The following is a 24144-nucleotide window of genomic DNA, read 5'->3' as shown; positions in this document are numbered from 1 at the left end:
ATTAATTATTACCTATGCAGCCATTTTAAGTTTACGATAGCATAAAACATTAATTAATCTATTAGACTACAGGCCCATGTTTAAAAATGGGTGGGTCATATGAACCACCAGGTGACGTATACAGGACGATATAAGAGCATAAAATAATAAGTTTCAGCACTATGCCGTCACTTGTAAGCTGTCCAACAGAGTGCTGGTGAGAATTGAAAAGTGCAGGTAGAGTGAGTACATTTTGGTCATATATTTTTGTACGGCATTTTTACCATCGATAGATCCATGAAAAATAATAAGAAAGCGCGCAGTGCCGTAAAAAAATGGTGCGCCACAAAGTCAGTAAATGTTTTGATTTTCTGACAATTTCCGGGGTAAATTTGGTCATTTAATTCTGTACGGCACTAGTTTCATACTGTTTCAATACAGCCTCTAATCCATTATTCCGCAACGCCGTACAAAAATCATGCGACAAGGGGAAAAAATTGAGGGTAGCAACCCCCTCTCTTTCCGTGGTCCGGGGGGTGATTTGAGAAAGTACGGCTTTGGTTCCAAAACATTATCTAGCACTCAAAAGTACTATTAAAAATAATGCCGTAAAAAAATTAGTGTTCATTTGAATGTGTATCAATAATTATCTTAATTTCATGGTATACTTAATTTTTAAAGCTGTAAAATCATTTGACTCTGTACGGCAACTTTTTTTTTAACATGATAGTGTAAAATACTATTGTTATATAGTATTGCCGTTCAAAAGAAACTGTTCTAAAAAAAATTATAGATAAATACAAAAACTGAAATTTTTCAAATTATTGCAAAAGTTTAAATATTCATAGATTAATAAAATATAGCAATTTTCTACGCTTTTCCCTTGTTTTAAATAGTATTAAGATAAATAAATTAGGAAAAAATTATGCCGTACATTTTAATGCAGACCATATCTTTTAGGCTGATGAAAATGACGCTACCATTTTAAGGGTGTAGTACTTTATGGCCATCTGATACTGTACGGCATTAACATATTTTTGAAGAGAACAATTGATAATATGATAAAATCACTATGCCGTCTAACTGAAGTGAACGGGTGTGTATATAATATCCACATCCCCTACAAACCTTTGGACCAACGAAAATGTACGGCATGTAAAAAAATATTATCTATGCATAAAACACTTTCAAAATAAATTAATTTTATGTTGTTTCAAATCACCCCCCGGACCACGGAAAGAGAGGGGGTTGCTACCCTCAATTTTTTCCCCTTGTCGCATGATTTTTGTACGGCGTTGCGGAATAATGGATTAGAGGCTGTATTGAAACAGTATGAAACTAGTGCCGTACAGAATTAAATGACCAAATTTACCCCGGAAATTGTCAGAAAATCAAAACATTTACTGACTTTGTGGCGCACCATTTTTTTACGGCACTGCGCGCTTTCTTATTATTTTTCATGGATCTATCGATGGTAAAAATGCCGTACAAAAATATATGACCAAAATGTACTCACTCTACCTGCACTTTTCAATTCTCACCAGCACTCTGTTGGACAGCTTACAAGTGACGGCATAGTGCTGAAACTTATTATTTTATGCTCTTATATCGTCCTGTATACGTCACCTGGTGGTTCATATGACCCACCCATTTTTAAACATGGGCCTGTAGTCTATATGTTGTATGCCCTCTCTCTCGCCATAGAAATTAAATGCTCAAGAAATGAAACAAGTGTTTCAAATGCGACGATTTCAAATTAATCAAATTAAACTAATTAGTTAACTAGTAGTGCTAGTGTTAAGTTTTTTTAATTTTTTTTGTCGTCGATGTCGACAGTCGAGGTGACGAAGGTTGATGTTGACTGTCGAGGTAACCCAAGTCGATGTCAACTGTCGAGGTAACGAAGATCGATGTCGACTGTCGAGGTAACGAAGGTCGATTTCGAATGTCGATGTAATGAAGGTCCCTATATAAACCATCCCTATAAACTGTAACAGGTTCGATTATGGTAGGTACCTATTTCTCAAGGCAATTCAAGGGTTCATTATAATTTTTTTAAAGAATATTAGCCAAGTTTATCATGATGACTTATATTTCCCTTTCCCAAATTAAGCGTAAAGCTTGTGCTAGAAGTAGGTATAGTGCAGCGGGTGGGGTTTGGACCGGCAACCTTTCGGATTTCAGTCCGCCTCTTAACCGTTGAGCTATCAAGGCTTTAATTCAGATACATATCTCATTCAGAACATTTTGACGAAGAAGTTTTACTAGCAGATCCTATCTAGATACTTCCTGTTGTAATATTATATTGTAACAAATTCATATTATTTCTTTTGGAATAAGTAAGTCCATCCGGGCGGAGCTGAAGGTGGCTCATATCTAGTTTTTAGGGTTTTGTACCTCAAAAGGAAAAATTCTTATAGGTTCACTTCGTTGTGTCTGTCTGTCCGTCTGTTGTGTCTGTTAAGAAAACCTATAGAATGCTTCTGTTGACCTAGAATCATGAAATTTGGTAGTTTGGTAGGCCTTATAGCACAAGTAAAGAAAAAATCCGAAAAGCGTGCATTTGTGGTTACATCACAAAAAAAAATTAAAATGTGTTCACGAAAAAATTAATTTACTTAAAATTACATACAGATGGCGCTTTTCTCACTCATTATTGTGTTACACATAAAAATATTAAAATATCTTTTGCGATGGTACGGAACATTTCGTATGCGAATCCGGCTCGCACTTGACAAGTTTTTTTATATAAATACATTTCGACATAATATTATTAACCATTAGCGATAGCCATTTAGAGTAGTCAGTTTAAAAAAACAAGAAAACTAAGTCGGTTTACCGAGAAAACTAAACTGCAATTGGGTATTTTATTTTAGATTTTATCAGCTTTTAAACGTATGCTAATAAATACCGGGGTACTGAACGTTAACGCTTCCACGCCGGACGCGGGCCAATCACGTGTCTGCGCGCCATAATTCAAAAATAGAAGGGTCAAGAGGCCCCTGGCGAAGACGGTGGCTCGACCGTAGCAATTAAAAATAAAAGCGGTGTGTAATTTGTTGGCAGTTTATGTTGGGCCGTCGTGGCGGCCGCAAAAGGAATAACAAGCTTGCATTTGCATTTTGATCGGCGCACTGCTGATTGAGTGAAGCGTGGAGTTTCTCGAAATTGCGACTTTGGACAAATACCTACTTACTATTACGTAGTATTTAGTAGTAGTAATATTACGTCTGAGTCTGATTTTCTATGGGAATTACCAATGGGAAATAATGAGGAGCTACCCGTGCACCCATCGGCTTCTAACACTAGTTTTCTCCATCCACCCACAGCGTTAGTTAAATGGTCTTCGAAATACAAATTTTTGGACTTCTGTAACTTATCATTTTTAACCGTGCCAAAAGCCAAAAGGAAGGGTTATGATTTTATATTAAAATGCAGATCTTAGATCTATAATCTAGATTTTAATAGAATTACGATCACGCCAAGCGCATAAGGTATAGTTTTATGATCGTGCTATGTATTCTTTTTTTAGGGTTTCCGAGACGTCAAGCGGCTATGAGCGTTCATATCTTATACGGAACCCTAAAATGCACCAGTGTCGACTTGTCTGTCTGTCACCTTTTCACAGCAACTGAACAACATAAACTTCGATTAGGTACAAACAGCCCAGCCGAGTACAGGGCGTGGTACTACATAATATACTTACCCACACTATGCAGTTCCGCGAAGTGCAGACAGCAATTAGCCGTAATAGCTTACTGCACGCCCCCGGCTTCGCTCCACTCCATACGCCTTCTAATCACGAACCAGCCGCACAGGAATTTACTTAGAATCCATACTTAATATTGTAAATGCGAAAGTGTGTCTGTCTGTCTGTTAGCTTTTCACGGCCCAACAGTTAGACCGATTTTGATGAAAGGCACAGAGTTAGTTTACATCCCGAGGAAGGCCAATACTACTACTTATTATCCCGGAAAATCAAAGAGTTCCCACGGGATTCTTAAAGGTCCATCCGTTTAAAAGATTTATATGAGGTACAGCGGTAGCTTGCATCCCGGAAACTGACATCCACAACTTCTTTCCTCCTACAGGGTTTTTAAAAAACCTAAATCCATTCGGACGAAGTCGCGGGCTTCATCTAGTAAGTACTTAATATTGTGAATGCGAAAGTAACTCTTTCAGTTTGTCTGTTACCTTTTCACGCCTAAACCGCTGAACCGCTTTCGATAAAACTTTGCCAAGATACAGCTTGCGTCCTGGGGTTTATATTTAAATAGATGATGCCCGCAGCTTCGATCGCGTGAATTGAGGTTCTCTATAAAACTGTGGGAACTCTTTAACAGGTATGAAAAGGTATTTTGCATCTGGGTTGGTTTGCTTTGTGATGTTTTGCACGTAGGTTTGCTCTATTCCACAAATAAAGAATTTTCAAAAATCCCGAACGAAGCCGGGGCGTGTCAACTAGTTTACTTATGAAATTAAATGAGGCAATAAATATGCATAGAGTATTATTTTGAAAGAATTTAAAACCTGGTAGGTACCTACCTACTACGTCGAAGGGTAAATTGCTTCTAGAGTCATTATTCTCAATCGCCAATCCTGTCCGTTTGAAACCAATTATTTATTAAAGCCCTTAGACAGAGACGGAGATAATGATATAGTTTAAGGAAAGTGATCTTACTCTCTCTCTTTACGTCGTATTCCTCATTGCTGAGGGCCGTGACCCCTTTCCTGTTAATTAATATCAGAACGCTAGCAAAAATGAAGATAGGTGACAGCAGAGGTCAACGAACGTTACGTAAATAGACCACTCGGAGTCAATGCCGCCGCATGACCGCATTGATCCGAATTTTGCACGCTATACATTACGGGTTTGAAAAATACTAAATCAGAAAAACTACAATATAAGACAAATGGTTATTGGCATTGGATTGTGTATAAGTAATATAATAATAACTCTAAGTTTTTGGTAGCGTTCTGGTTACACCTTGTTTAATGATAGGAGTTATATTTGGAAGGTGACGTGGGTTCAAATCCTACCACATACAACTCGACTAAGAGAACAAGACAGCATTTCGGTTTTACAGTTATTTATTAGATGTTATCTTAGTGATAATAACCGGGACTGACGGCCACCAAGGAAACCGGTCGTCGTTGAAAATTGGTCACCCATCCGGTTCCTGACTCGAACGACAAAGAAAGCCTTTCTGAGCTAGTGAGATGAAAAATATCTTACTTTAAAATCATGATCAATCCAACTGGCGCGCTACTCAGCACGGGTCTGCTCTCAAAATGAGTGAGTTTTGGGAATATGGTAGAAATGTAACTGCCATTAATGTAGGGGGTCCACCGGAACCAGCTAAATGAAATTGAATACTTGAAAAGAGCAACCGCCGAGTTTCTTGCTGGTTCTTCTCGGTAGGAATGGCATTCCGAACCAGTGGTAAGTAGATTATTTTGACGATTCAAAAGCACTTGTAAAAGTTTAATTGAATAAAAATATTTTGAATTTGAATTTGAATCTGTGGTCTATGAGAAAAAAAGTCAGGGAACCTCTGTTCTATAGCAATTTTTTTTTTAAATTTCGTACCTAATCTACACGCAGGTACTTAGGAGCTCGCGTCTTTATGCTGGACTGTGAAAGGAGGTCTAATGGATGCTCGGAATTAATATAAAATGAAATCGGGCATAATGAGTTACATAGGCAGCAGGCTATCACGATGCAGCATCGACGGCTCGCGGAAGGCTTTGTTCCCGGGTTCGACGACCCGCGACGTTTTAGTAATTAAAATGGACTTTTGTTCTTGTTTCGAAGAAGTTTAGCCTAATGGAACATTAATGCGAACCTTCGAAAAGTTATTTTTAGGGTTCCGTGTCTCCAGAGCGGTGATAACCTAGTGTTTAAGACGGGTTCTTCCCGTTGAGCTTTCTTAACCGACTTTTCTAACCGAAAAAGGAAGTGGTTCTAAATTTGGCTCTTTTTTATGTATGCAAATCGATAATTTCGAGGTTAGACGACCGATTTGCAAAACTTTTTTTAAATTTTTAGACTAGCGCTTGGCGCTAACAGACCTGCTGGCAAGTGATGATGCAGCCTAGGATGAAGCGCGCTTGCCTAGAAGATGCCTATATTGCCTATTCACTCTTAACTTGAAGGTAACAAAGACATTGCTATTTGCTATCTGTACATAAGTAAAGGTAAAAATCTGTGAATTTGTGGTTAGTCATCCAGCATAAAACAAATTAATAAATGTTATTTCCTGTTTGATGCTACAGAACCTTTTGTTTGCGAGTCAAACTCGCACTTGGCCGATTTTTTAATAAAAACCATCACTCATTCTCTATTAGACGGTCTTCATTTTTGAATTATTAAAGTCCGAGCTTTTGTTTCAAATGTGGGCGGCGTTGGTGCCTTCAATACTTAAGTAGTAGAAAAACTAAAACCTTCTATAGTTTAGTCAAGTTTAAGAAATTAAGTAAAAGTCAAGGATAGTCTTAACTTTGCTTTTAGTCTCGTTTTACCGTCATATCATGTACCGTGTGCCAGATGACTTGTGGACAACTCTTGTGGACAAGTCTGGTACTTTCTGGACTACTCCGGAATTAAATTTTAAAGGCCGACAACACATTGGCAGTCGCTCTAGGATTGCAAATTTTAATATCGGTAATCACTTAACATCAGATGATCCGCCTGCTCGTTTGCTTGCTATTTTTATTTAAAAAAATCATCAACGTCAGCGCGGTAGGCCGAGACAAAGTGGCATGGTGGTGCACAGACAAATACTTTTTTCTTCTCTCGTCTGGCTTTACATAGATTAGCCAATGTCAAGTTTGCAGTTATTTACAAGTTAGGGAAACTATACAAATAAGTAGGTATGGATTTCGTCATATGAAAAGCTATAAGCTGAAATATGTAGTATAAACACTTAGATACGGAGTTTGATTCCAGGGACGCACCTCTATCTTTTCGGAATATCCTACTCAAAAATAGCGAACCTAAGTAATATTAATATCTAATTTATAATCTTGTAAAACGATTATTACCGCCCGCGGCTGTAATTTAAAAGCAAAATGCCTTATTACGAAACGCCTGAGGCGTATGCTTAATTATGACAGCCATTTTGAATTAAAAAATCAGATAATCATAATTAGATGTTTGTTGGAGTTCAACATACGTCTCAAATCCAGTCAATTAACAGTAAAACTTAAAGCCAGCCTTATCTAATTACTATACAAATCATGCCCGCGCGGAATGGTGCCAAACTGGCTGCGTTTCCGCACTGGACAGCCAGACTGATCCGTTGCGCAAAAAATGAGCCAGCCCTTATGGTCCGCCACGCTGGCCCAGTGCGGATCGGCACACTTTTGGAGAATATTATGGAGAGCTCTCATAAATAAGCATGCAGGTTTCCTCACGATGTTTTCCTTCACCGTTAAAGCAACTGTTGACTAAACACTAGAGAGTAGATAAACTTAAAACGCACATAGCTCCAAAAAAACCGGCCAACTGTAGGTTTTCTTGACAGACACGACGAACGGACGGACGGACGGACGGACGCACAGACAGACAGACGGACAGACAGACAGACAGACAACAAAGTGTGTCCTATAAGGGTTCCGTTTTTCCTTTTGAGGTACGGAACCCTAAAAAGTTAGAGGTAACGTATAGGAGGCGGACGTTTTAACCACTAGGCTATAACGGCCTACAGTTTGCCATTGACTGGAGACTTTTGCCATTCATTCATAAACCTTTCTTTTATATGACTAAATTAAGGCAGATATAAATACGTCTAGTCTACATAATATTATGGGTTAAAATGTCGCATATACAACACAATGCCCGCGGATCGGGCCGCGTGCCGCGCTCTGAATGGCACATTAGCTTACAATGTACAATGTTCTGCCCTTTGATCACTCACCGCTATCTTGCTATTTAGTACAGGGGGCTCCGTGGTACAGCATTCTTACAAGGGTGCTCGCATGGTATCCAAATGGAGAACCAGTCCTCCTTTTGGCTATGCATGCAGAGTGAATTAGATCTGTTTAGTTCTCATAGATAACCAAAGGGTTATGTAGTGTTATAGACATAGTGTAGGTATAAGTAGGTAAGAATAATAAAATGGCCTACACCCCCGTAAGATTAGGTAATTTTTATTTAGAATTTAAAGGCTTTTACTTGCTTTTACATTGGATGTCAGCATCTACTAAGACTTGAAACTAGTAGGTACAGGTATTGGGATTGGAACCCATGACAGCTGAAACCAGAACCCAACTGTGCTTCCGTTGTCTCGCTACTGGACAATAGATGGCGCTACTTGTAGCGATTTTAAGAAAATTAGAAATTATAATGAAAACACAAGTCTAATAAAAAATAACAAACAATTCCCACATTGCGCGTTGGTGCAATTACCCGACTGAGCCGATAAGTTTAATAAATTGTCAACGTTTAAGGGTATCTGGCAAGACGTTGCCCTGATACTAGGGTTGAAATCTATAGAGCGCACTTTGACATTGCTTAGACTTAAGTTTCAGTTAAAACAAGACAGATTTATGCCAGCGTTATAACGCTGTCTCGTTTTCTCGGATTCCGCTCCGTATGTCATTAGAGGTAGGACACATTCATTGAATATTTTAGTCTTGATACCTATCCGTCTTAGTAAATAGGGGTACCTACATGTCAAAACGCCTATTTATCTACCTAGTATCATAGGATAACGGAGCTTATTCAAAAGCAATTACAATATGCTCACGGTACCTAAAGGTACGGAGCTGAAGAATAATTCAGACTCCTGAGTCAAGCGCGGACCGGATTTCCGCTCCATACGTCATTACAGGTACTTAGGACATACTCATAGAAGATTTTACTCTTGATATCTACCCGTCTTAGTAAATAAGGGGTACCTATTAAAACACCTAATCTATCTACCTAGGTCCTAGTATCATAGCATAATGGACCTTATTCAAGAGCAATTACAACCAACGCTCACGGCAGTTGTAGGTACGCAGGGGAAGTCAGAGTCCTGAGTCAAGCGTGGGCCGGATTCCGCTACGTACGTCATTAGAGGTAGGACACACTCATTGAAGATTTCAGTCTTAATACCTACCCGTCTTGGTTAATAGAGGTGCCTACATATTAAAACACCTAATTTATCTACCTAGGTCCAAGTATCATAGCATGCATCATAGCATAGTATCATAGCAGCATAGCATAATGGACCTTATTCAAAAGCAATTACAATGCTCACGGCAGCTGTAGGTACGGAGGAGAAGTCAGAGTCGTGAGTCAAGCGCGGGCCGGCTTAAGTACATTTCCTTCATTTCGGAATTCCCGCTTACAATCATTGTAGCAATTTTCCGGGGCATCCGTCGCGAGAGACGGGGGTGATAGGCTAGGAGACCACGCTAGCATGTACCTTCGACTCCATGTTCATGCAGTCCGATCAGTTTGAGCTGTGTGTTGATAAACCAGTCAGCCAGTCAGCTTTTCCTTTAAGTACCTATAGATTTATTATTCCGTGGAGTTCTGACAGTTGTCATTTTATAGATTAGGTGGGTTAGGTATTTTGTATAAAAAACAGGGTTACATAGGCCTCTAAGGTCATAGGTCACTTCCACACTCGCCACGACATTGCACCGCCTGAATTCAGCGCGTTGGATTCAGGGAGACCCCAACTACATCGCATCGGTTTTTCGAATTATGTGCCCCGCCCCGCACATTGCCACTTCAGCTTCGCCTGTCGTTTAAAAAAATTCTGTGGTATACATACATTTATCATAGTAGGTCAATGACAGGTCACGAACAAAACGTCATCGCTCAAGTGACCACGTTTACATGCACGTCTATGTTATGTAGATACTCATAATATGGTGGTGTGGATTGTGCAAGCGATATTCTGCCGCTGGCTCCTGGCCTACACACGAGGGGGTGGAAGGGGTGCAGTGTATTGTAGGGGGGAGGGGGTGGCTCAGTGACGTCGCTCAGCGTGTGAAAATTACATTCCAGGAGCGCCTCGCATATCTATCACTTGCAAATTTAACTTTAGTTTCTGAACGCGGGCGTGTGAGTTACATCCGTCTGTAATACTCGGTGTGTGCATGTGTGGGTGCATATAGCGGCAAGCGTTTATTATATAGAGAGTATATAAATATGGATGAATTATAAAGCAAAATGTGCTTTCTTTATTTTTCAATGACTAGGTTTTTTCCGCCACTTCATTCGATATTTGTTTTTTAAGGACCCATTTTTCTTATAATCTTTCCTTAGGATCAATGTAGGTAGACATGGTACCTACACAGTGAATTTTCAAATTTTTAAAGCAGTTGTTCGACCGTCAATGATTAGCTAAATTGAAAGAACAAAGTACCTACCTACCTATTGCTGTCAATGCGCGAGAGCGTAATGGAGGATGCGTCGATTTCTAAGTGTGATCTAAGTGTTAATTTATGACAATTTGAGAACTCACTAAAATTACAGTCAAAAACTTAAAAACTACTAAGTTATTCACGTTTGGCCAATTTTGGACTGAATTTCTTAGGGTCATTCTTCGGCTTCGGTCAGAAATTCAAAGGTATTAGGTATTCACGGTTAGTTAAAGGGTTATTCAAAGGACAGACCAACAAATTCCTGAAAGGCCAGCAATGCATTGGCGGTACCTCAAAATTATTTAACTCAGGTGACCCACCTGCTCGTTTGCTCGCTATTTTTTATTTTAAAAATCGACTTAGGTTGCTTATGTTAAAAAATAGCAGTATTTAATTAAGATTGTTTAGTTAGTTAAATTATTAATTAAATGAGGGTAGGTCCGAATGCTAATAATCCGCACTGACCGGTGGTCATAAATCACGTGACGTCCATCTTTCAATAATCCAATCAAAGGCTCCCTATCCGAACTAATGTTATTGTCAAACCCAGCTATTATCCGACTTCCAGCGTACATCGGAATGTCCAGTCACGTACGGGGAAACGAGATAACAATACAAAACAAACATGTGTAAGTCAGAGATAGAGATATGCGATGTAAACAACGCGCGAATTCCAAATTCGAATGGCCGTAACTGGCTGAATATGACAAGGTATTGTTGCCTTTATCGACTCGAAAAAAAAAAAATAAGATTAGCGTGGGATTAATGTTCTTATTCAAAATACAAATTTTGTCGATGCTGCTACAGTTTTTGAAGTAAATGAATTTGAACTTTGTGGTATAGAAAATAAAGTTTAAATTAGTTGGATCGATTTTTTGACTTAGTTCCGATATTCATTACTTATGAGGACACAAGTGGCGACATCTATCTTGTTTTTCATATATTGATACATAGATTAAAGGGAGAAATGGATGGACTCCTGGATCCTTTCTTTAGGCCCCTGTAAAACAATCATAACTCAGATTTTTTTTTAAAGATATTCAGGTTTATAGACGCTGTTATACGTGGTAATAGAAGTCAAACACTTCAGTTTTGTTGAAACTGGTGTGCCCATTTGACAGTTTTTCCGAGATCCTAATTTTGATCCACACACTAAGTATAACCAATTTTTAAGTGTGCATACCTACTTTAACAGGGCTCTCTCCGTCACTCGTTTCTGCTCGTTTCATACAATCGTAGTTCCAATTTCATTTGAATATTAAGCAACCAAAGTCAATGAAATTTTGCAGACATATTCTAGAAACTAATATCTGTGTCTGTGGTGTTTTAGATTTTTCTAAAAATATGTAGTTTTAAAATTACAGGGGCTCAAGGATTTGTATGAAAATTTTTAAGACCGCGTAACTTTGAAACCGAATATTTTAACAGAAATCTGGAAAACCACAGACATAGATATTAGTTTCTAGAATATGTCTGCAAAATTTCATGGACTTTGGTTGCTTAATATTCAAATGAAATTGGAACTACGATTGTATGAAACGACTGACGGAGGGAGCCCTCTTAAAGTTAAACGAAACTGAGCATTTGTGCAATGGAAGTGTATGAATTTTTAGTGGTTCTCTTAAATTGTTGTAGTTTAAGATTGAACTATACTTACTTAGGTTTTAATTTAATTTGTAACGATGTGGCAGACATAACACAGGTCACCTATAAAAGCCCTGTATAAATCAGATAAAAAAGTATTTATACCTACAAGAGAATGCAATAATTACTTGTTTATTCCATCCCATTCCATTCCATCAGCCTGTACGCGTCCACTGCTGGACATAGGCCTTTCCAAGAGCACTCCACCAAACACGGTCCGCCGCCTTTCTCATCCACCCGCTCCCCGCAACCTTCTTCAGATCACCGGTCCAGCGGGCTGGAGGTCGTTGTAGGCTTATTGTAGTCTATTTTTTTCTCTTCTCTATGTCTTTCTTATAGCACAGGCTGAATCGAAATGAGGTAATAAAGAAATTGAGATTTCTTTCATGTATCCGACATGTGACGTGAAGTAATGAATATTATGTCGTAATTAAATAGTCTTTTTACGTCGCCATCGAGTTTTTCAGTTTCCGTTTGTCGATGTGGCATCCGGTTCGCAGGACCAGATTTTAATTTATATGTTTTTAGGATATTTTATGCAATACCTGCTACATTTTATTTCATCTGCTCCTGTCTAGATATCGGATTTCTATTCGGGAGGTCGTGTGTTCGATTCCGGGTACCATCCTTTTCTACGGGTACTTACCTTTTCGGATTTCCATGCTTATTATACACTGCATGTCTGCATAAGAGTTCTGTATAATGTTCTCAAAGGTGTGTGAAGTCATCCAATCCGCATTGGGTCAGCGTGGCAGTCCTCATTCTTACAAATCTAACAATTCTGACCATCAAAAGGAGTACAATAGTACCTATTTTGAATAAATAGATTAGATATTATTTTGATAAATAGAATAGATTTTGGATTTTGAACTTTGAGTCCACGCAGAGGAAGTCGCGGACATAAGCTAGTATCATAGTATCCTAACGTGGGCATATTACAGACGTGGGATTATTATTGGCCTGCGAAACAGCGGAGGTCGACGAATCATTGTCCAATTTAACTTTTCATTAACAACACGAACAGTAAGCTTGTACTCGTTCGATAATATGTAATTAATTATACCCATTAATTTATAACTACAGGATGTGTCTACTAGGAGGTTACCTACCTAGTCGTAATACTTACTTGCTAGCTCTTCATTTTTAGCGTTCCGTATCTCAAAAGGAAAAAACCGGCCAAGTGCGAGTTAGACTCGCGCACCGAGGGCTATTTTGCCTTTCATGATTCTAGATCAACGGGAAATAAGACCTTATAGGTTTTCTTGACAGATGGACAGACGGACAGACAAACAGACCGATAGCGAAGCCTAGCCTATCCTATAAGGGTTCCTTTTTTCTTCTGAGGTACGGAACCATAAAAAATGGTTATGCGAAGCAGTAATCACTTAATATCTGGTGACCTGCATACTTACGTGCTCGCTATTTTTATAAAATACGTGCTCGATATTTTTATAAACAGATGCTTAGTAAATTTTATCAAACTATTTTTAGTTCAAACGAGTTTAGAATTTTTGCGATGACCCCACGCCAGACGTGACCACTATCTACGTAGAGAAATAATGACATCTATTAATGTTGGCGATTAAAGTAACAGCCACAGGAACTGCCTAATAGCACCACTTTTAACTCGTCCCATTATATTGAGCATACCTTATATTATAGAGTTAAGACCATGGATTAGTAAACTTCATACAAAAGTCCTCAAAAAATCGTTTACCATACAAATTTCAACTAAGGTTATATAAAAAAAAAATAAGGTCAAAAAACCACCTGTAAATCCTTAATGCCGGTATCACCGTCATCCTCATCGTCAACCGTCAATCTTTGTTCAACTGCATTTACATCAAAGAATTGATTGATTGATTGATGGAACGCCCCAACTTGTGGGTAACGCGGTTGAGTCCATTTTGATCGCTGAGTTACGATACACGTTAAAATTGCGATTGCCACCCTGTTTTTAAAGCAATTTGATTTTCGCGCATCAGCTGCTATCAAGCAGCAGTGGGTGTCATTTGTCATATTGTGAGCGTACAGAACTAAATGTTGATGATAATGTAAATCTTAATATTGTCTGTCGCAGAACTGATGGTCGCTGGGGCAGACGTGTTCTGGAGTGGAGACCGCGTATCAGCGAGTACAGTGTGGGACGACCTCCAACCCGCTGGACCTTAAAAAGGTAGTGGAAAGTGGGTGGATGAGAAAGACGGAAGACCGTGTGTGGTGGCGCGCTCTTGGGAAGGCCTATGTCCAGCAGTGGATGCAAACAGGCTGATTGATTGAAATCTTAGTGGTGGGGTGATGAGTGATCTGTCAACTTAGTGCCAGCACGAACTATTCGACACATACCTGGTCTACTTGTCAATTTTAATTTCTGGTTCTCTCGGTGGGGTATTTGGGTATTTCTAATCGGCACAAACAATAACTGTCATATTGTATGGCATGACACTCTTCCTGTGTGCTTGTATTGCTCGCCCATTTCATTGATTTTGATAAACATTGCTACTCTAGTAACGCAACAACTCCCTGCATAATATTATCATCTACACATGAAATAAATTCCTAAATGGCCGTTAGTGGTTAATTTGCAAGCTATTAACCATTATGACTAGAAATATTTATCTGCTATAGTCGAAAGCTGTCGTCCCGTCGCTTCAAGGTTTGACTATCATGTCCTTTGTCTGGAAGTCTCCGTTAAGTATCTATCATTCTTGATTCTTCCCTGTACGATTTTTTGGTAATTAAGTATATTACTCTATACTCTATACTTGATTTTTTAAAGGTTAGTGTGAGGTCAGAAGAAAATATAGATTTAGTTTATCTTTTTCAGGAGCTGCATTTTCAGGTTACGTAAATTGACATGACTGACTGATTGATCCGAAATTCATAAGACAAAGCGTAAAAATGCAGTAAATTAGGGCCGATTTATCAATCGTCAAATAACTTTTATCGGAGGAATAACAGTTTTTATAATAGGAATTATGTATCTGTCAATAGGTACGTCAAAATTCCTCAGATAAAAGTTATTTGACGGTTAAAAATCGGCCCTTACTGTTCATAATTTTGTATGATAGTGTTTACCTTCACTTTAAACAGAATTGTTCCACACTTACAAAGTTCGATTTCACCATTTGTGGGGGAAATTAGTCGAAGCTAGGAGTGACAGAGCCTCAATCTTTGACTGTAACCCATGAAATAAATCCCACAAAGAATTGTTCAAAGTTCTAAATCATTTTAATATTGAAAGTACACCCTGTATGTAGATGGATGTTACGGTCGGGAATCGACGTCGGGCCCGCGGTCAAAGGAGCACCCTGCTGCGACTGAGCGTTCGGGACACGGGCACTAGGCGCGCAGCGTTGAGCGGGCCTTTATTATCTCTATGCAGTCATAAATCGTATTTTAAAACCTCCCCCTCGCTGCACTTCTAGTACACCTATAGTAGCTGGAGAGCAAGCGGCAAATGAGGAAAACCATGACGCTTCACCTACTCTGGCAGGCGTCAAATGTAGGCTGTGAAACGATTAGGTATGTAACATTGGCTGGCGGGCGTCAAATGTAGGCTATGAAACCATTAGGTATGTAACATTGGCTGGCGGGCGTCAAATGTAGGCTATGAAACCATTAGGTATGTAACATTGGCTGGCGGGCGTTAATAGACTACAGGCCCATGTTTAAAAATGGGTGGGTCATATGAACCACCAGGTGACGTATACAGGACGATATAAGAGCATAAAATAATAAGTTTCAGCACTATGCCGTCACTTGTAAGCTGTCCAACAGAGTGCTGGTGAGAATTGAAAAGTGCAGGTAGAGTGAGTACATTTTGGTCATATATTTTTGTACGGCATTTTTACCATCGATAGATCCATGAAAAATAATAAGAAAGCGCGCAGTGCCGTAAAAAAATGGTGCGCCACAAAGTCAGTAAATGTTTTGATTTTCTGACAATTTCCGGGGTAAATTTGGTCATTTAATTCTGTACGGCACTAGTTTCATACTGTTTCAATACAGCCTCTAATCCATTATTCCGCAACGCCGTACAAAAATCATGCGACAAGGGGAAAAAATTGAGGGTAGCAACCCCCTCTCTTTCCGTGGTCCGGGGGGTGATTTGAGAAAGTACGGCTTTGGTTCCAAAACATTATCTAGCACTCAAAAGTACTATTAAAAATAATGCCGTAAAAAAATTAGTGTTCATTTGAATGTGTATCAATAATTATCTTAATTTCATGGTATACTTAATTTTTAAAGCTGTAAAATCATTTGACTCTGTACGGCAACTTTTTTTTTAACATGATAGTGTAAAATACTATTGTTATATAGTATTGCCGTTCAAAAGAAACTGTTCTAAAAAAATTATAGATAAATACAAAAACTGAAATTTTTCAAATTATTGCAAAAGTTTAAATATTCATAGATTAATAAAATATAGCAATTTTCTACGCTTTTCCCTTGTTTTAAATAGTATTAAGATAAATAAATTAGGAAAAAATTATGCCGTACATTTTAATGCAGACCATATCTTTTAGGCTGATGAAAATGACGCTACCATTTTAAGGGTAGTACTTTATGGCCATCTGATACTGTACGGCATTAACATATTTTTGAAGAGAACAATTGATAATATGATAAAATCACTATGCCGTCTAACTGAAGTGAACGGGTGTGTATATAATATCCACATCCCCTACAAACCTTTGGACCAACGAAAATGTACGGCATGTAAAAAAATATTATCTATGCATAAAACACTTTCAAAATAAATTAATTTTATGTTGTTTCAAATCACCCCCCGGACCACGGAAAGAGAGGGGGTTGCTACCCTCAATTTTTTCCCCTTGTCGCATGATTTTTGTACGGCGTTGCGGAATAATGGATTAGAGGCTGTATTGAAACAGTATGAAACTAGTGCCGTACAGAATTAAATGACCAAATTTACCCCGGAAATTGTCAGAAAATCAAAACATTTACTGACTTTGTGGCGCACCATTTTTTTACGGCACTGCGCGCTTTCTTATTATTTTTCATGGATCTATCGATGGTAAAAATGCCGTACAAAAATATATGACCAAAATGTACTCACTCTACCTGCACTTTTCAATTCTCACCAGCACTGTTGGACAGCTTACAAGTGACGGCATAGTGCTGAAACTTATTATTTTATGCTCTTATATCGTCCTGTATACGTCACCTGGTGGTTCATATGACCCACCCATTTTTAAACATGGGCCTGTAGTCTATAAATGTAGGCTGTGAAACGATTAGGTATGTAACATTGGCTGGCGGGCGTCAAATCTAGGCTGTGAAACGATTAGGTATGTAACATTGGCTGGCGGGCGTTAAATGTAGGCTGTGAAACGATTAGGTATGTAACATTGGTTAGGCGTCAAATGTGGGCTATGAAACGATTAGGTATGTAACATTGGTTAGGCGTCAAATGTGGGCTATGAAACGATTAGGTATGTAACATTGGTTAGGCGTCAAATGTGGGCTATGAAACGATTAGGTATGTAACATTGGTTAGGCGTCAAATGTGGGCTATGAAACGATTAGGTTTGTAACATTGTTTGGGCGACAAATGTGGGCTATAAAACGATTATATGAATGTAACATTGGTTGGGCGTCAAATGTGGGCTACGAAACGATTAAGTATGTAACATTGGCTGGCGGGCGTCAAATGTAGGCTATGAAACGATTAGGTATGTAACATTGGCTGGCGGGCGTCAAATGTAGGCTATGAAACGATTAGGCATGTAACATTGGCTGGCGGGCGTCAAATCTAGGCTGTGAAACGATTAGGCATGTAACATTGGCTGGTGGCTTTTCCTGCATGCTTAGCTGTGGGAGAGTGTGCGGTGCATCTCACATGTACCATGCAAAATCTGCTTCAGCGGATTAAGCTTTTGGTTCCTTATATATAATTGACTTCTGCAATGTAACGCCTGCTTCTAACATTCAAGGCCTTTATCAAGCACTTCCTCATAAATTCCCACCAGCTCTCTAACTGTCCTCTCCTAGTACATCCACAGCAAGTATTTCACGTTAAATGGACCAAATAACTGCTTTGATGGCGCACGCTGGACTCTGTCCGCCGCTTTAACGATTTTTCGCTAGGAGATTTCCGTTTTCGTTGAAATTATTGTTATTGTTTTGCGGCGGTCATGCGTTATGGTCGCTCTAATATCAACTTCCGTTCGCATGCTTCTTGGCGGCTTAAGTTAATGGACGCAGCAAAAGCAATTTCTAGAAATTAATTTCACCGAAACGCTAATAAAAATGTTTTACAAAACGTTCGCCGCATGGGATCTCTTTATTCTGTGATTTGTTTTTAATTTTATTTCTAAACCAATGTTAATATAAAAAGAGAAATGCATGTACCTACTTACCTAACTGTTTTAAACGCACCGAACCTTTCGTTTTTTTTTACTTGGTCAGACTCTGAAATATGTACTCACACAGGTCAGGTTGTGAATTTCTGCGTCAATCTCAAAGCCGAACCACATTTCATTCTGCTCGAGCTCCGAGTTCCAACAATAAGGTGTAAATCTATAGAGCGCATTTTGACTTTGCTCAGACTTAAGTTTCAATTAAAACGAGACAGATCTATGCCAGCGGTATAAAACTGTCTCGTTTTAACAGTGTCTTAAGTCTGGGCAAAGTCAAAGTGCAATCTATCTCAGCCTAAGTGCCTTACCTATGAGTACATACATAAATTGATAAATTGGCATAGACAGCTCCGGTCAAAGTCCTACTCAAATTAACTAATCTATTCCAAACTGAATTTTATTTCTAACACAGGTCTATCTATTGTCGTAAGAATTTTATGTACCTAAAACAAATTCGTAAATACCTACCTCTGTAAATGTTTTCTAGAATTATTTATTAGTAACACATGACTAGTGTTTTATTAAAATTTATAGACTAGCGCTTGGCTGCAATCATACTTGCTGGTAAGTGACTATGCAGCCTCAGATAGAGTACGCAGAGCCTTTTTACTCTACTTCAAGGTATTTTATTAAAAGTAGAGAGAAAAACTGATGCCAGAAAGCCTTCCAGATCCTAATATATATTTTATAGAAATGTCAACTACCTACCTGGTTCCATGGTTCGACATACCAGGCTATTTTTTTTCTCTCTCGTCTGGCTTTACAAAGATTAGCCAATGTCAAGTTTGTAGTTATTTGTAACAAGTTAGTTAAACTATACAAGTATGGACCCCGTCTGTGCCGGCGCTCGCCGACATACGCACGGCACCCCCTTAGAGCGCGTTCCAGTCAGTTTTAACAAAAAAACACTCCAAAAAGGCCAGAACACGGCCGCCAGCACCAACACTGACGAAGTCCAAAATACCAGGCTAGCAGATCAATGCAGTTACTTCAAGTACCAAGGCAATAGGAGTTTATAGCGCTGTTGCAATGCTTGTCCTAATCTACCAGGCTGGCAGGATGTACCAGGCAAACAGTTACTTACATCTGTACCAGGGCATTAGAAGTTCGCATCAGTGTTAGAGATGAGTCGTGACGGACGCGTCGCGGTTTTGGAGTGTATTTTTCAGTGGCCCGCGCGGAAAGCGATCGCGTTTGTTGTTACAGGTACCGTTAGCAAATAAATTTTTAACGCAGGTGACCGACTTCAGAGGTCTGAATTTGTCCATTTTGCCCTCCGTGTCTTGGAGAGCACATTAATGATCTGATTCTAATACCTGTAGAACTCGAGTGTCGAAATCTGGTTCCTTTTGTCGAATTGTATGCGGAAGGATCTGGAAGCCCACCACATTGTTATTCCAAGAATACTCCTACCATTATGTTAATGGAATGAGCCATTTGCCTCATCATGTAGTTTTAGTGATTTAGTATTTTTCAAACCCGCATTGTATAGCGTGCAAAACTCGGGTCAGTGTCCCGACGCGGCATTGACTCCGAAAGACTTATTTGCGAAACGTTCATTGACCTCTAGCGTCAGTCAGATGTTTAATTTGCAATATAATGTAAACTTAAAAAGAACAGGATTTTTTTAATTTTTTCGTAGTTTTTTCTATGGTATCTTATCAGTAATCTCACCTACTACTACCTACTACTACTACTACAAGTATATTACTATGACCTGTCTTCGTTTTTGCTAACTTTCTGGTTACGTCCTGTATGACGCAGAGAGAGAGTATTTTTTTTCTGCTGTCACTACCTTGTTTCGCGACGCGACTTTTTTAACTGGCGTCGCTGCGGATCCATTACGCGATGTCGTGCGACGCGGTACAGCGCCTGTATGTCTAGTGTGTGATTTATGCTGCGATTGAGTAACGGATGAGCACTGTCCTAAACTCGATATGGACGAGCTAATTTCGTCAAAGATGACATTAAGTTGTATGCTGAAGGATCTGGGAACCCACCATTATGTGATTAGTGGAAAGAGGAATATGTGACGCAGGGAGCGAGAGAGAGTATTTTTTTCTGCTGTCACTACCTTGTTTCGCGACAATCGACACGGCCGTTAGCCGGCGCGACGCGACGTTTTTCACGGGCGTCGCGCTGCGGATCCATCACGCGACGTCGCGCGTCGCGGTACAGCGCCTGTATGCCTATTGCCTAGTGTGTGATTTACAATGCGGTTGAGTGACCGAGCACCGTTCTAAGCTTGTATTTTAGTTGTAAAGCACAAACAAGCTTTTAATTGTAAGAGTAAGATCCATCCATACTAAAATTAGGTTCAGTATTACTGTTATTGGAGTAGCTGATGCCCGCGACTTCGTTCGCGTAGCGTAGACATAGGTTTTTTTAATCCCAGGGGCACTTTTTGATATACGGGATAAAATGTAGCCTATTTGTTAGTAGTGGGCCGGCAATGGGTTGATACTTGATAATAATGATGATGAGATAACTAGGTGGTTTATCCAAAGTTGACCAGGGTGCCAAAAGTGTCTTATTAATTTAAAAAAAACTTATCAGGGGGCACGGCAGTGCCCCCGCCAAGACGAGCCAAACGCGGCGGCCGGGGCGCTACGTACCTTTTTCTCGAAGTGTTTCGCCGTATTTTCGACCCGTCATAACTTCGGTCTGGATGACGCTAGAAAGCTGAAATTTTCAGTATAAGGTGTCCTCAGCAAATTTACCAAATATACCAAATATCAAATATCTAGCTTTTATGGTTACAGATTTATTGATACCTAAAATACGCCGATTTCGTCCCTCACTGATGATCATCAAAACCTCTACTCAAAACCTCTAAGGTACTTCCCGAAGTCCTAGAAGACTGAAATTTGGTATGTAGACTAGAAATTGCATACAAACTACAGGAAAATTAAGACTTTGGAAATGCCCCCCCTCTACGCCTCTTATGAGAAAAGCAAGTCTGTAAATTCTGTCGCTAGAATGCTGATATTCTCAGGATAAGATGTACTTGGCAGACTTATTAAACGCACTGAGTATCAATTGTCTAGCTTTTATAGTTTCAGATTAATTGACAGTCAAACTTCTAGTCTGTAATTCTAGGGCACTTCCCGAAGTCCTAGAAGACTGAAATTTGATATGTAGACTAGAAATTGTATACAAACTACAGGAAAATTAAGACTTTGGAAATGCCCCCCCTCTACGCCTCTTATGAGAAAAGCAAGTCTGTAAATTCTGTCGCTAGAATGCTGATATTCTCAGGATAAGATGTCCTTGGCAGATTCATTAAACGCACTGAGTATCAATTGCCTAGCTTTTATAGTTTCAGATTTATTGACAGTCAAACTTCTAGTCTGTAATTCTAGGGCACTTCCCGAAGTCCTAGAAGACTGAAATTTGGTATGTAGACTATAAATTGCATACAAACAACAGGAAAATTAAGACTTTGGAAATTTCCCCCCTCTACGCCTCTTATGAGAAAAGCAAATCTGTAAATTCTGTCGCTAGAATGCTGATATTTTCAGGATAAGATGTCCTTGGCAGATTTATTAGGGAGTGGGCCATGAAAATGATGTACCTACAAAAAATAGATCCAAAAAAATCTAGGGCACCTGCCAAAAAGAAATGAAATCCCACCAAAAACATTTCATGTAAAAATGTAGCCAAGACTCACAAGTTCATAATGTTTTCACTGTTAAAAAGTTATGAGATCTCTAGTAGAGCCAAGCCCCTAGCTGAGCTTAGATTTGTGCTGGCCATGGGACCTATCCCAAGTCCAAAGTAATATAGCTCTTAAATGTTCTTGACTGTATCAAATTTATAACAACAAATAACAAATCACTCTACTTACAAGCTCTGATTCTACAAACCCTATATCTTGGTAAAAAAAGTACGGCTTGGCCGTTTACAGTTCGTGGATTTTTATCTGAAATGACATCTAAGCCCGGAATTGCTTCTGCGACCATCACGAAGTACAATACAAATTAGTAATTGTCGAACAAACTATTCCTTAAGGCCTTAAAATATGTTATGTCATGTAATAGTTTTACGAACATTAAACGGCCAAGCCGTCCTTTTTTTACCAAGATGTAGGGTTTGTAGAATCAGAGCTTGTAAGTAGAGTGATTTGTTATTTATTGTTATAAATTTGATACAGTCAAGAACATTTAAGAGCTATATTACTTTGGACTTGGGATAGGTCCCATGGCCAGCACAAATCTAAGCTCAGCTAGGGGCTTGGCTCTACTAGAGATCTCATCACTTTTTAACAGTGAAAGCATTATGAACTTGTGAGTCTTGGCAACATTTTACATGAAATGTTTTTGGTGGGATTTTTTAATCCCCGACCCAAAAAGAGGGGTGTTATAAGTTTGACGTGTGTATCTGTGTACATATTTGTTTGTGTATCTGTCTGTGGCACCGTAGCGCCTAAATGAATAATCCGATTTTGATTTAGTTTTTTTTTGTTTGAAAGGTGGCTTGATCGAGAGTGTTCTTAGTTGTAATCCAAGAAAATCATTTCAGCCTTTTAAAAGTTATCAGCTCTATTCTGGTTTTCTTATAGAGGTTTTTGGGTCGGGGGTTTTTTTTTAAATATTGCGTTATATATATATATCGTTTTCTTTTTAATTCGTACCAGGGCATCAGCTGTGTACGCATCACAGCTACCAGGGCGACATAAATTGGCATCTCGCGTTTCTTTTGTCGCCGGCAGGAGGGTTGCAAGGCGTGCGGGGGACGCGGGGGGAGGGAGGGGAGGCTAAGGTTGACAAATGTGCCGCTCCGAGCATCCGCGAGCGATACAATCGGTGCGTTGCTTACAGTGCTCCGTTGTAGGAAAAACGTAGGGTTGGCGAATATCGTTGTAAGAAGTTCTCTGTGTTTTTTATCTATATGACATTCTGCAAAAAAATTGACGGTCTCGGTGGAACGCTAAAAGTCTCGAGTTTATGCTATTTTGTCTATAACTTTCATATAAAGTCCTTGTTATTTTGACCCAACCTGATGCACCAATAATAATTAATTATTATTACTGGAAGGGGGATATAAGTCAAGATAAACATGGCCAATATTCTTTAAAAAAAATGGACTTTAGAGCTGGATGTTACATGACTTTAGTAGTATTTGGGATTAGGAAAATACAATATCTTTTGTAGGTAGAGTAGCATAGAGACTACAGAGCCATCGTGGCCAATAAGTAAGACTTAAGTTTTGATACACAATTGACGCAACTGGTATCAATGTTTCACCGTTCGCGTCAAATTGTGTAATTTTATTAATTTATAGTACCTACAGTTAGTAGTAGTTAGAAAGTTTTTTTTTAATAAACTTTCACAAAGGTTTTTGAATCGCCGAATGAATCTGCCATAGGTAAATAAATACCCTTCTCACCGATAAGAACCGACAAAAAACTGTATTACATATTAATAATTAATATAACCAAAGATCAGAACCCCGTAGCAGTGGCTAGTATAAAACCTATTAAAAATGTATCAAACATACCTACCAACACAAATTTCATTTTCCTTATTGTCATGAGAGTCCATCGCATAAAATATTAAAATGAAAAAGCAATAAAGCGACAGCCCTGCGGCACGCGTCACTGGACCCGTCCCGGCGTGCCATTACTCACTGTCGGCCGCCATTTTCGAACCCCGCCCGCTACGCCGCTACCGCGCTACGAGCGTAGCAACGTAGCACCAGCCAACAGACATAGACGCTCTTCTGTTTGTCTGACGCCTTGCCATTATTAACTGTTAATTAATAATTACTAATT

Source organism: Maniola jurtina, chromosome 19, assembly GCF_905333055.1.
Source record: "Maniola jurtina chromosome 19, ilManJurt1.1, whole genome shotgun sequence".
Taxonomy (NCBI): domain Eukaryota; kingdom Metazoa; phylum Arthropoda; class Insecta; order Lepidoptera; family Nymphalidae; genus Maniola; species Maniola jurtina.
This window is presented reverse-complemented; position numbering follows the sequence as displayed.